The sequence below is a fragment of the Cryptomeria japonica genome, chromosome 3 (genome assembly GCF_030272615.1).
Source record: "Cryptomeria japonica chromosome 3, Sugi_1.0, whole genome shotgun sequence".
Lineage (NCBI taxonomy): Eukaryota > Viridiplantae > Streptophyta > Pinopsida > Cupressales > Cupressaceae > Cryptomeria > Cryptomeria japonica.
In genome coordinates this window covers 346,270,238-346,285,888 of record NC_081407.1, presented here as the reverse complement: position 1 = coordinate 346,285,888, position 15,651 = coordinate 346,270,238, and the positions used below count along the sequence as shown (strand labels likewise).

The window sequence follows — 15,651 nt, the reverse complement described above, 5'->3', positions numbered from 1 at the left end:
TTCCTTGAGTCACCACCCTCCTATAAAGCGTCAAGAGAAAGAGGAATCAAAGGGAGAAGATTACAGAGGAAAAAAAGAGTTATCACCGGTAGAAAACATTGAGTTTTTATAGTGAAAGGAATGGCTTCAGGTATGTTTCTACCGCCCGATGGATATATGGTAATTATCGTATAAGAGTGCAATAAGAACAATATGGTCACAATGTGATACGTGTATAAATCAATTTTCACATAGATAATAAATCTAGTAATGTTCTGCTAAATAATATACAAAATTATATAGTGTGTCTTTTATCGTCCAAGATAAATAAGGAGATTAGTCTACAATCGTGTGGTAATTTTCCTTGTCTGAGAATATAATGAAATAAATACAAAACGATATTTAATTGACTGTAACATGAAGGGGCTTAATCACTAAAATTTATTGAATCTTAATATGATATATGGTAATTCTGGAATTAGGAATCACTACACGCAGAGTCTTCAATAATACTATAAACTAGAATTATAATCAGTATACATAAATAACTTAATGGCAAACACATAAGTTAATGACTTACCAATAGGCAGGGATTCGTAGAGGAGAACTATTGCCCACCCAAGTACACCACCTACGGAGCCTTAATAAATCAGTAGGCCAGGAGGGCAAGTGATTGCTCCTGGGCCTGGGTTTGGCAAAATTGAACTACCTCTGCCATCCAATGGCTCTCTGGGTAAGGATAATGATTAATTGAGGAACAAGGTATAAGCTAGGGGATAAGACCCACGCCATAGGGGGTAGACCACCTTGGTAAGTGAGTATGTTGCTGCCAAGGCCAAAAGGGCATGTGACCTCTTTTGGGCTCAATATGGGTCGGTTGGGCGAACGACCACTTTAAATAGATAAACATTAATATTCATTAAATATCTGTTGCGTAAATGAGTAATATAAATTTTTTGTTTTCTAACCATTTGTCTTTATGGTATAATTGTGTATTTATAATCCTTTCAAGCAAGACATCTTTCTGTTTTCTGATTTACTTTTCTATTGACTAACCCAAGCAAACTCAAGTTGTATATTTGTACTAGTAAGGGACATTGCATAGACCAGATCTGACACATGTCAGATTTGCCTGACCTCACAACCTCCAAATATAACTAATGCGTTTAGGTAATGTGGTATTAATAATTTATATAATAGCTAATTAGAAACACATAAATATTAGATAATATAATTTAATACATTTATTTATTTATGTTCAAAACAGAAAAGGATAATAGATTTATACATAATATTGATATCAACAAGATTTAAATTGGCTTGACACATACACACACACACGTCAGACTGAAGACTAATCTATAAGAAGATCATGTGTATTGACAATTTATAACATTAAGGCATACACGTCAAGTATACAAATTAGAGGAAGCTATCAAGATAAGCTCTATCTTCCAAACTAGTTTTAGAATCTTAAGTTAAATAATATAATGAATAGTATTTAGTTTTCATAAAATTGTATTTATTAATATGTTATAACTCTCACTTTAAGTTAGAATTGTTATCTCGAGACTAAACTACATAATTCCTAAAAGGGGACATTACAATTTAGGGCTAAATTAGGGCATTCCCAAATAGGGGACATTGCACTTCACTCACACAAACACATCTTCTCCCTCCCTCGATTTCTTCTTCTCTCTCTCTCCCTATCTCCCCATTCCTACTCTTTATCTATTTCTCTCCCTCCCTCACACAAACACATCTTCTCCCTCCATCCCCTTCTTCTTCTCCATCTCTATCTCCACATTCTTCCTCTCTCCCTCTCTCTTGCACACACACATCTTCTCTCTCTCTCTCTCTCTCTCTCTCTCTCTCTCTCTCTCTCTCTCTCTCTCTCTCTCTCTCTCTCTCACTCACACACACACACACACACACACACACACACACACACCTTCATGGGTCTACCTTGGCATGTGAGGATCCACATTGGACTTATTCATCTATAGGATATGTTTTTGGGACAACGAGTGATGTGCTACATGGCTTATCTACACGTTACCTTGTTGCTAACTTTGAAGGATGTGTGCTAGCATGTGAATTGTTTGAGGTAGCTTATAAAGATGTGATATTATACATTTAGGTCTTCTCTATCTCCTAGATTGGACTGCTTTCACCACAATTGTACTTTGGTGGCCAACTTGATAGGACCCATGGTTGTCCTATGCTCTGGTTGACCTAATTGATGTTCAATGAAGAAGATGGTATATATAGAAGATCAAATTTGTGTTGATAGTGTGTGATCAATGTGTGCATTGTACTTTTATGATTATATCATTTATAGACTCAATGATGAGAAGTTGAGGTAGAAGAAATGTGTGGTGATTGCTTTGATGTTGGTTGCTTAAGATGGAGATTCAAAGGAAGCATTCATACTTGGAGATTGTTGGAGGTAGTGTTACTAAAGGCCTATTCATCTTGATTCATATTTTTGTACGTACCTTGCTCAGATTTAGCGAGTCTCCTCTGTAAGTTTTGTATCTTGTCATGAGGAAATGTGTCTTAGCCCACACATCCCCTGTATCTTGCCATAGTGTAGTGCACCTCATCTTGTAAGTCCTTCAAGGAGAAGTGTGGATCCTTGGTAATGAGCCTAAAACAATATTGTAATCGTATTTATATGTTGTGAATTGATTCTCACTATGGTTTTTCCTAGCTTTGGAATTTCCACGTAAATCTGGTTTCTATCTTGTGCACTGTGATTCATTATTTTATCTTCCATTGTTGATGATAATATTAAGGATAAGTTGACTGTGAATTGTGGTATAAATTTTAAGTATTTGATCAAAGATTGTTTCACTCCCCCCCTCAATCTTGGGGTATGTTTAACAAAGTTCCCTTGCAAATTTTGGACCATCCACTGATTATATTTAGTTTCAAGTGGACCTAAAATATTAAAAGAGAAAATCGTCTATTAAGATCCCTCTTGTTGCTAATCCCAATTTATTTTTAGATTAACACGTATTCTTAAGCATCTTCTATATGTTGAATATTTTAACACACTAATGATATTTTTTGTCCTCAAAATTATATTCTTTCATAGTATCTTTTTTAAATAAAAAATAAGTTATGCTTTAATTCTTAATTTAATTTTGGGGACTCTATTTTTCATAGTTTAGGATGGGACACAATACGATTAGAAAGAGAAAAAAAAGGTTATGTTATAAAGCACAAAGCAATTGAGTGTTATGCAAGAGGGCTTATCTCCCTTCAAATCTAACCCAATAAAATCAAATTTCAAACATTCAAACAAAATATAAATTTCATGTTTAACTAAATCCAAGTTTGATAACAAATTTGAGCCTATTGGATTCACATTCAATACAAAAAAATCTTATTACAATGTCTTCACAACCTACAATAACTTCAAAAGACAAATTTCCTCTTCCCCTCAAACTTCCCAAAAATTAAAAAATGGGGATCCTAAAAATGAATGTTGAAACTTACCTTTTAACTACCATACTTACAAATAATCTTATTTGGTAACTTTCCCAAAAGTCATGCCCAAACAAGGGAAAGGCATCTTCTAAACTTATGAACTTCCTTTAAAGCTTCTGGATGCTTTGTCAACCCCACCTCTAAACATGATAACAATAAAACTCCACTTTGCCATCAACTCCACTCAACAAGACCCCAAAATAGAAAGTACCCAATAACTCATTCTTGGGCACCCATTTTTGAATTTTTAGCATTATGGATTTCAAGTATCTTTGACTTAAGAAAATCTATAATTCCCATTTTCCATGCCCAAGAGAGAATATTGTATATTTGGTGCTTGAAAATGCCAATTTCAAATTAAAAACTCCTATCCACCATGGATTTTCCTACATCAAAAACCCATGGTGATTTGAAATGCTTCATGAGTTAAAATCAAACATTTTCAAGGCCTTACAAAGGCTCCACAACACAATTTTTGAAAACCCTTGGGTTTTACTCTTGTAAACTACCTCACATTTGGCAATCTATTTACAAAACCCTCTTACAACACATGTAAATTGTCTCACATTTAGCGATTTATTTACAAAAGCATCTTACAACATTCACAAACGTTATTGTAAATTGCCTCCTTCAACAATCTATTTACAACCATAAAAACCTCAGTTCCTCAAACCTTTTGAAGAGTTATTCCTACAAATTGCATGTAGACATGCAACAAAACTCACACACTCCATCTTCAGTTCCTGGTGCAAACTACCTCACTTTGGTGATCTATTTACACATTCAAGAACCTTTATTCCACAAACCATCTATATATCTTCTCTTGTAAGTTTCACATACACTTGCAACAAAACTCACATCATCAGCCTCATATCAACACTTTTGCTTGCACACTCATTAACTTATGTTTTGGTACTGTTGATGAAGACAGACAAAATCCTAACCAAAACCACACATGCAAATCATTAATAATTTGAGTTGAAATATGAAAAACACAAAGTATGGAAGCCTTATAGGCTTCATTATCACTCCCAAATTTGATACAAAACTAATATAAGGACGAATGCACCAAGATGGGGAACCAAAAAGATATCAAAAATATTTTTTGCAAACCAGTTTCTGCTAAACCTGCGTTTTGGTTGCATTTCTCGCCTTCCAGAATGTGCACGCCAAATAGAAACATACTTTTGGCTTCCAACAGTGTGAGATCTTCATCAAAATGGCACCACGACGTTGAGGGGGTTGAAGAGGTATGTATTTCTATTTTTTACTCTCTAATTTTGTTTAAAATATGGATTAAATTAGGTATTTAAATTTAAAGTTATTTTAAATTTTAGGAAATCAAAATTCATCTGAAAATGTTGAAAACCCACCACCACCTCCTCATGAAGAGCCTTTTGAAGAAGAGCCACAACCAACCCCTCCCCCAATTCCTAGACATCCCCCAGGAACACAAGAAAACATATTAGGGAAAATTGAAAACAATAAAAAACAACATGAGGAGTTGATAAATATGTTGAAAGATCCTAATTCCACAACCTCTCATAGGACAAGCCTTGCGGAGTCACTACAATCTATTTTAGCCCATGTAGGTTCAGTGAGTGGTCAAATTAATATGTGGTCCAACAAAAGAGAAGAACATTAACAATTTTATGCAAACAAGTTATCATATGCTACAGTAGAGAAAAAGAAAATAAACAAAGTTGACCTGTGTGCACTTTTCACGGACCCTAGAACCAATCAACCCTTACAACTTGGATGTAGGAGGTTCCCTATCCATTGGTGCCACCACGAAGGGATAAAGAATAACTTTTGGGATAGGTGGTGGATGGTTTTTGATCAGCTCCCATGTGATAATCATGAGGTGCCTCGGTACTTTTTAAGGAAACTCTATTGTGAGTTTGTCCTCAATGAGATCCCTAACTATTTTGACTACCTAAATTTTCAAGGTAGGCGTGGGGGATTGTCACATGACAAAGAAGGGGCACAACGCGACCCGAACCTAGCACCGAGACCCTTGGGTAGACCTATGGTGGAACACGTGACTATTCCTTCCATTGTGAAGGACAATGTCGAGGTGGATACCTTAGAGTCCATTAGCTCATTGACTCAAACCCTCATACAGTATGCCAAGCCTCTAGTACATGTTGATGTAGATGAATCGTATAGGCCTCGAGTTCCATCTCACTACTATAAATCATGCAGGGCCCTTTGCACTTATCACCCTAATAGTAGTCAGCATGCACCTACACAACAATCATTTGCTACAGAGAATATGGTCATGACAGAGTCTTTACTGGATGAGACATTCGACAATGATACCCAGGTAAATTTTTGCAACTTCATTTAATTTTGTTTATTAAATTTTATTTTGAAGTATTAGAATAACTAAATTAGTACAATTTTTGCGATAAAAATGTAGGGTCAAAGTGTTTTTACTACCTGTGACTTTCCCCCAGCCACGTTTTACACAACACCATCGAGTGATCAAGTATGTATCGAGTATATAATTCAACTATTACATGTGAATAGTCAACATTAGATGAATGGTTTTCTCATAAGTCACTTTGGATGTCAAATAGTTTGGTGTTGGAGCTTCAACATCGACACCTCGCAGTGAAGTTCGTCGAGGCACTTACACCGAGGTAACCTTTATTCATTAATGGTATGATAAAACAAGTTTAGTAGTTTTGATAATCGAATAATAGTTATTGTTTCATTTTCAGTTGTTGACATCAGATACTCCTCCTGATGTTGGAGCTACATTGGATTGTGGTGTTGCTGCAACAGTAGCAAGTTCAGAAGCTTTGACAGAGGTATGAGACAAATTAGTACATTTTAGTTGTTCTTTTAATCGGCTATATTGAAAATTGTAATGATACTTGTATGTAATTTAATTTCCATCATAATGCTTGTTGTAGGGCCTTGTCACTCCTGAACGTGATCGTCCTCCCATTGTGGATGAACGGAGTGATTATATGTTTGCAGTAAGTAATTGTTCTATTATTTGTCAATCTACAATTCATTTTTTATATATATTATATATCGATGTCTATAGTTTTGATTGTATTTGTTGGAGCTCCAGAGAAGTCTAGAAAGGAGGACTAGTGAGCGCATTTGAAAGATGCCAACATCGCATATATCTCCATCCCCTCGACAGTCGAAGGCAGCTCGTGATCTATTTCTTGGTGCTAGTGGGAAATGAATAGACTAGGGGCCTTTATTGTATGCCTAAATGGCATTTTTGAGCATATGTTTTGTATTATGTATATGTGACATTTTATTGCCATATGGCTTTTGGAAAGCTCATATCACTGTATTGGATATATATGCTATACTCTTATCGACATGAAATATTTTATGACTTTATGACTTTTTTAGTTAATGCAAATCATATTACAACTATTATGCAAAATCACATATATAAATTTGAAGATTGAAATTGAGATTCTCTAATTGTAGAAATATTTTTGTATGTGAAATATTATATATTTTATAGGTTTCGTCTACAATTCTTATTACATTTTTAATTGAAATCAATTCTTGTTCGATAATTCAACTTCATAACTTGGTAACTACTAAATATATTTATTTTCATGCCTAGAATTTCTATTTTGTCATAGTCCATGGAGACAAACTGTACTAACATTATCCTAGTTACATTTTTAGTTTCAATAACTAGTCTCTTCACTTTAGTTAGAGTCAGTTTAAATTAGTGTTAGACTAAGTTAGAGAGTGTTATTTTGCACTAGTCTACATATATGCTTAAGAAAGAAATTACTCTTTTAATTAGGTTTTTCCTTTTCTTTCAAGTACAAGCTAGATGTCAACTCTTACATTAAATTTGGATCCTAAAACTACTTTCAAAATTCAAATAACTTTTATTTGTACCCATCCACACTAAAAACAAAATGATCACATCATATTTAAAAATAAATAAAATCACGATTGGGTGACTTGGCAACCGAAAGAATTTCATAGCTAACGAAACCTGGCCTCCTAGATGTACTCGCATTGACGGTATGTGTTCACGATGACCAGAACGAAAGTGACGCTATGTTGCCACCTTTTATTGAATGCATTTGACGGTTTTTTATGTGACATAAAAAGTTAGACCAAGAGCAAATGGAATTGAGTTGTCCAAAAGAGAGAGAGGTTTTTGTAGGTTCTCACCACACGACTCCATAGGTTTAGATGGCTCATCCATATGTGCCATGGGCTTCGAGATAGACGACGTGAAAGTTTGACAATTTTCACACTCTTAACGCTTAAGAGAAAGCGTCGCTAATGTGTGGCTTAGAATGATTGGGCGACTTGGGGAGCGAAACAAGGGCATACCTAGAATAAAATTGGCCACCCGGATGCGCTCGCGCTGATGGTTTGTTGCCACGACGAGCAAAACCAAAGTTGCACTATGTTGCCACCTTTCATTGAATGCATCTAACAGTTTTTGATGCGACAAAAAAATTCTAGGCATGGGCAAATGGAATTGAGTTGGCAAAAAGTGAGAGAGATTTTTGTAGACACCCATCACACGACCCCTAGGTTCAAACGGTTCGTCATTACGTGCCCTGGGCTCCGAAATATGCGACGTCAAAGTTGGACTGTTTTCACACTTTGAGCACTCAAGAGAAAGCGGCGCTAAGGTGTGGCTCAGAATGATCGGGCGCCTAGGAGAGTGAAACAAGGGAGTACCTAGCATAAACCTAGCCACCTGGATGCGCTTGCACTAATGGTTCGTTGCCACAACGAGTAGATCAAAATTTGCACTATGTTGCGACCTTTCGTTGAATGAATCTGAATGTTTTTTATGCGACTAATAAGATCTAGGCATGGGAAAATGAAATTGAGTTGTCCGAAAGCAGGAGAGGTTATTGTAGTTGTCTACCACATGACCCTGTAGGTTCAAATGATTCGTGCATACATTCCACGAGCTTTGAGATACGCAACGTCAAATTTTGATGGTTTTCACACTTTGAGTGCTGAAGGGAATGTGTCACTAAGGTGTGGCTCGGAATGATTGGGCGACTTGGGGAGAAAACCAAGAGCATACATAGTTTAAACCTGGCCACTCGAATGCGCTCGCGCTGACGGTTCGTTGCCACGACAAGCGGAACAAAATTTATGATATTTTGCCACCTTGCACTAAATGCATTTGATGATTTTTTATGCGATAGAAAAAGTGTGACTATGAGCAAATGAAATTGAGTTGTCCGAAAGCGGGAGAGGTTTTTGAAGTCATCCACCACCCGACCTTGTAGGTTCAAACGACTCATCCATACGTGACACGAGATCCAAGATTATCGACGTCAAAGTTTGATGGTTTTCACACTTTGAGCGCTCAAGGGAAAGCGTCGCTAAGGTGTGGCTCAGAATGATTGAGCGACTTGGGGAGTGAACCAAGAGTATACCTAGTGTAAAACTGGCCACCCAGATGCGCTCACGCTGACGGTTCATTGCCACAACGAGTGGAACGAAATTTATGCTATTTTGCCACCTTGCACTGAATGCATTTGACGGTTTTTGATGCGACAGAAAAAGTGTGACCACGAGCAAATGAAATTGAGTTGTCTGAAAGTGGGAGAGCATTTTATAGTCATCCACCACACAACCTTGTAGGTTTAGATGGTTCGTCCATACATGCCACGAGCTCTGAGATACGCGACATCAAGGTTTGAGGGTTTTCACACTTTGAGTGCTCAAGGCAAAGCGTCACTAAGGTGTGGCTCAAAATGATCAGGCAACTTGGGGAGTGAACCAAGGGTATACCTATTGTAAAATTGGCGACTCGGACGTGCTCACACTGATGGTTCATTGCCACAATGAGTGGAACAAAATTTATGCTATTTTGCTACCTTGCACTCAATGGATTTGTCGGTTTTTGATGCGACAAGAAAAGTGTGACCATGAGCAAATGAAATTGAGTTGTCTGAAAGTGAGAGAGGTTTTTGTATTCATCCACCACAAGACCCCATAGCTTCAGACGGTTCATCCATATGTGCCACAAGCTCCGAGATACACGACGTCAAAGTTTGACGGTTTTCACACTTTGAGCGCTCAAGGGAAAGCGTCACTAAGGTGTGGCTCGGAATGATCAGATGACTTGGGGAGAAAACAAAGGGAATACCTAGAGTAAAATCGGCCACCCAGATGTGCTCACTTTGACGATTCATTGCCATGAAGAGTAGAACGAAAGTTATGCTATTTTGCCACCTTGCACTGAATGCATTTGACAGTTTTTTATGCGACAAAAAAGTGTGACCACGAGCAAATCAAATTGAGTTGTCTGAAAGAGGGAGAGGTTTTTGTAGTACTCCACTACATGAACCCATAGGTTTAGACAGTTCATCCATACATGCCATGAGCTCCAAGATACACGATGTCAAATTTTGATGATTTTCATACTTTGAGCACTCAAGGGAAAGCGTCGCTAAGGTGTGGCTCGGAATGATCAGGCGAATTGGGGAGTGAACCAAGGGAATACTTAGCATAAATTCGGCCACCCAGACGCACTCACACTGACAGTTCATTGCCACGACGAGTGGAACAAAATTTATGCTATTTTGCCACCTTGCACTGAACGCATTTTACGATTTTTGATGCGACAAAAAAGCCTGACCACGAGAAAATGAAATTTAGTTGTCTGAAAGTGGGAGGGGTTTTTGTATTCATCAACCATATGACCCCATAGATTCATATGGTTCATCCATACGTGTCACGGGCTTCGAGATACGCGACATCAAACTTTGACGGTTTTCACACTTTGAGCGCTCAAGGGAAAGCGTCACTAAGGTGTGGCTCGGAATGATTGGGTGACTTGGGGAGGGAACCAAGGGCATACCTAGCATAAACCTGACCACTTGGACGTGCTCGTGCTGACAATCGTTGCAACAACGAATGAAATGAAAGTTATGATATGTTGCCACCTTGCACTAAATGCATTTGATGGTTTTTGATGTGACAAAAAAAGTGTGACCACGAGCAAATGAAATTGATTTGTTTGAAAGAGGGAGAGGTTTTTGTATTCGTCCACCACACGATCTCGTAGGTTTAGATGGTTTGTCCATACATTCCACGAGCTCCGAGATATGTGACATCAAAGTTTGATGGTTTTTACACTTTGAGCGCTCAAGGGAAAGTGTTACTAAGGTGTGGCTCAGAATGATCAGACGACTTGGGGAGCTAATCAAGGGCATAAATAGCATAAACCTGACCACTCAAACGCTCTCGCGTTAACGGTTCGTTGCCACGACGAGCGGAACGAAAGTTATGCTATTTTGCCAGTTTGCACTGAATGCATTTGATGGTTTTTGATGCGACAGAAAAAGTGTGACCACGAGAAAATGAAATTGAGTTTTCCAAAAGTAGGAGAGGTTTTTGTATTTACCCACTACATGACCCCGTAGGTTTAGATGGTTTGTCCATATGTGCCACAAGCTTTGAGATACATGACGTCAAAGTTTGATAGTTTTCACACTTTGAGTGCTCAAGGGAAAGCACCGCTAAGGTGTGGCTCAGAATGTGGCTCGGAATGATCGGGTGACTTGGGGAGAGAAACAAGGGCATACCTAGTGTAAAACCGGCCACCCGAACATGCTCACACTGATGGTTCATTTCCACGACGAGTGGAACGAAAGTTATGCTATTTTGCCACCTTGCACTGAATGCATTTGACGGTTTTTTATGCGATAGAAGAAGTATGACCACGAGCAAATTAAATTGAATGTTCGAAAGTGGGAGAGGTTTATGTATTTGTCCACCATACGACCCCATAGGTTTATATGGTTCGTCCATACGTGCCACGGGATTCGAGATATGCGATGTCAAATTTTGACGATTTTCACACTTTGAGTGCTCAAGGGAAAGTGTCGCTAAGGTGTGGGTCAAAATGATCGGGCGAGTTGGGGACCGAACCAAGGGCATACCTAGAGTAAAACCGACTACCCAAACGCACTCGTGCTGATGGTTAGTTGTCACAATGAGCGAAATGAAAGTTATGCTATTTTACCACCTTGCACTAAAAGCATTTGACGATTTTTTATGCGACATAAAAAGTGTGACTACGAGCAAATGAAATTGAGTTGTCCAAAAGTGGGAGAGGTTTTTGTATTCATCCACCACACAAACTCGTAGGTTCAAATGTTTTGTCCATACCTGTCACGGGCTCTGAGGTAGGCGACGTCAAATTTTGACGGTTTTCACACTTTGAGCGCTCAAGGGAAAGCGTTGCAAAGGTGTGGCTCAGAAAAAACTGGGCAACTTAGGGAGAAAAACAAGGGCATACCTAACATAAAACCAAACACTCAGACACGTTCACGCTAACGGTTTATTGCCATGATGAGCAGAATGAAAGTTTTGCTATTTTGCCACCTTGCACTGAATGTATTTGACGATTTTTGATGCGACAGAAAAAGTGTGACCATGAGCAAACGAAATTGAGTTGTCTAAAAGAGGGAGAGGTTTTTTTATTCATCCACCACATGAATGTGTAGGTTTAGATGGTTTGTCCATACGTTCCACGGGCTCCGAGATACACGACGCCAAAGTTTGACGGTTTTCACACTTTGAGCGCTCAAGGGAAAGCGTCGCTAAGGTGTGGCTCGAAATGATCGGGCAACTTGGGGAGTGAAACAAGGGCATACCTAGTGCAAAAATGACCACCCAAACGCGCTCGCACTGACGGTTCATTGCCATGACGAACGAAACAAAATTTATGCTATTTTCTCACCTTGCAATGAATGCATTTGGCGGTTTTTTATGCGACAGAAAAAGTGTGACCATGAGCAAATGAAATTGAGTTGTCTAAAAGAGGGAGAGGTTTTTGTATTAGTCCACCACACGACCCCGTAGGTTTAGACGGTTTGTCCATACTTTCCATGCACTCTTAGATACGCGACGTCAAAGTTTGATGGTTTTCACACTTTGAGCGCTTAAGGGAAAGCATCACTAAGGTGTGGCTCAGAATGATCAGGCGACTTGGGAAGCAAACCAAGGGCATACCTATAATATATTCAACCACTCAGATGCACTTGCACTAATGGTTTGTTGCCACGATGAGCGGAATGAAAGTTATGTTATTTTGCCACCTTGCACTGAATGCATTTGACGGTTTTTGATGTGACATAAAAAGTGTGACCATGAGCAAATGAAATTGAGTTGTTTGAAAGAAGGAGAGGTTTTTGTAGTCATCAACCACAGGACCTTATAATTTCAGAAGGTTCATCCATACGTGCCACGGGCTCCGAGATACGTGACGTCAAAGTTTGACAGTTTTCACACTTTGAGCGCTCAAGGGAAAGTGTCGCTAAGGTGTAGCTCAGAATAATTGGGCGAATTGGAGAGATAAAAAAGGGCATACCTAGCATAAACCCGACCAACTGGACGTGCTCGCACTGACGGTTCCTTGCCACGATGAACGAAACCAAAGTTATGCTATGTTGCAATCTTTATTTTCTAGTTCCCTCTAAATATCAATTTTCTAAAAAGGTTAAATGGAGAAGTTGTTTGTGCTACTAATATGAGTCTAATTATTGAATATGTGATAAAATATCTTAGCATTTACTCTTTCCATGCAAAAATCACATAAGTGTAACAAAAATATATTGCACAAAAGTATCTCGTAATGACATTTAAATATGCCTCTAATATTTCATTTGTACAAATATACAGGTCACATGTACATATATCTAGATAAGCTTGATATTACAGTTTAATTTATTGTATTTACATTCATTTCAATGAACCATTTGGATCTGCTCTACTCTTTATTGTGTCAAGAATTGCCTCATGTTCAGACTCATGAACCTTCCATAAGTTTCGGTTCAGTAGTCTACCCCCATATTTAGTCAAGTGAACATTTGATGCCACCACAAGGTTCGAATAATGAAGAATCTTTCTATGTGTCTCAAAGTCCTCAAATAACTACAGGTTAGATTTCTTCAATTTGTACCTCCTAAGCCATATACTAGTAACAACGACTAATCCTGTAGGGTATTCAATATTTTCACCATCTACCATAGGGCCATCCAGTTTATTTTTTGCCTCCACACAACGACATAGATAATAATTTGTTCCTTCTTCATTGTCTTCAGCTGCAAAAACTGCATAAACATGCCCTGCAATCATATTTGCATTTATGTACATGAATAGAGTGAACAAATAGATATAAAATGAATTTTATTAAATAGGTATGTAGATAATTATACCTAGTTGGATTAGATATGAGACATGGTCAAAGTTAATTGATGCTTCCATTTGTGTGAGTTGTAAAGCTGTCAGGAGTCAATATGTCTCAAGTGGGCTCAGAGTTCTCATACACCATTTGTCAACCCACTCCTTTGATTCACACTCATTCCATGATTCATTTGCACATGATGAACAAAATCACACCATATGTCGTGTATGTATAGTCCATGAACCTTCTTTAGAGCTTCTAAAAGAGTGTAGCTCACTCGATCCTGTCAATGTACAACAATCCTCGTATTTTGCAATGTTAGTATCATCAATCAACCAAAAAAATCTACAAACTGAAGACTCACCTTGATTACCTAGACCCATTGTAGCATTACACCACTCGACAATAGCTCTCGCATCTGTCAACTTTTCTTTATCTGTGTACTTTAACTCTTCTCGTGCCAAGGCTCTTTTGATACATGCTATGTCACCATCATGCTCCCCCTTTCCATGCTCGACTTCACAAAAATTCCACATATGTTGAACACTAGTGCTCTTATGCATTCTGCTCAACCAATAAAACATTTGAGAGTTCTTGAATTGTGAGGCACAATTATCTGACCGTATGATATGCCAACAGAATGAAATACCCCTACTAGCCAAATTACAATAGAATATCTCAAAGCAACCTTGCACAAACTCTGTAGAATGTGAGCGATCATCACTGATATAGAAATGATACTCCCTCAAAATCTTCCTATTTTCATTTGTACTATCAACAACATGCATGAATGTTATATGCACAAATATAGCAACCTGTGTGGAGTTATAATACTAGGATTGAACCTCATTCTATGGCTTTAGTGTGTAGTTCTCTGCGAAGTCAACAACTAAAATGATGGTATCAAGTGGAAATGTGTCCTTGCATATCTTGAATTGCAAGTCCAACCATTGAGCTCTATGGGTATTCCTTGCATACTCGTACAATATTTTCTCATGAAAAATGCCCATAAACTGATACACAGGAATCTTTTTAGTGACAAAATCACACCTTTTTGCTTTTTTTCCATCTTTTACACTGTATGTCACTGTGTTATATTTTCCAAAATCCACTAGTTCATTCCCAATAACATGTGTACTATCCATGTGTTCACACATTGGCAAATTTTGCAAGTCACCGCAATGAACACATGTGCCATCCAAGAATACTTTATTGTAAAATTGTTGACCATCAACTCTTTCACATAAGATGGTAGATATGAAGCCCCTTGAAGATATAGGTGGAGCCTTTATGCTACATTCCTACAAAATATTATTAGTATGCAAATCTACACATATATGTCGATAAACATCATAATGATTAGAAAATTCAATATGTACTCTACAACAACAAGTAGTGCATGTGTGATTTATTTTGACATAAAAAGGTTTTTCCATTTCAAAAAATCTTTGACTAATTTTAATTTGAGGATACATTTCTAAATATTTGGCAAAAAATTACATTTGAGTCATATCCAAAAAATACTTCAGATGTGGATCGCGGATTTCACTACCAATTCTCCTCCTCATAACATCTTTTTGATTAAGAGAGACCCTTATGTTAGTCTTCCAAAATTCTTCAATCAAGGATCTCAAGGCTTCAACAATTGCTTTATCTTTTCACGGTAGCCTACCAAAGAATGCCCATAATTCTTTGTCGTTTGGATCTTCAACTCTTTCATGCCTTCCCATGACTCTAATTAGGGATTTTCTACTTATTTTCATTGCTTTACTAGTCTTTCTAATGAGCCGAGATTTCTTGGTTTGAGTGCTTACTATTGTCGATGTGAGGACACATCGTGTGACATTGCTATCTTTCGTGTGTGATGTAGAACCCACACTCTCATATGCACTCATTAGATTCTTCACAATTGATTTCTCACTTGAATCATCCAATGCTCTTAGACCAATAATTCTCATGATGGGCCTAAATTTCAGATTCCTCATCATTTCAACAAATAGTTG

At 37.9% G+C, this 15,651-nt stretch overlaps 1 long non-coding RNA gene across 1 annotated transcript; it reads left to right on the top strand.

Annotated features, from left to right (window-relative positions):
- Positions 1-6,071: 6,071 nt before the first annotated feature.
- LOC131034801 (uncharacterized) lies at positions 6,072-6,466 on the top strand. Its single transcript, XR_009103842.2, has 3 exons — positions 6,072-6,119; positions 6,201-6,290; positions 6,396-6,466. It is a non-coding gene; the product is annotated as an uncharacterized LOC131034801 (long non-coding RNA).
- Positions 6,467-15,651: the final 9,185 nt, after the last annotated feature.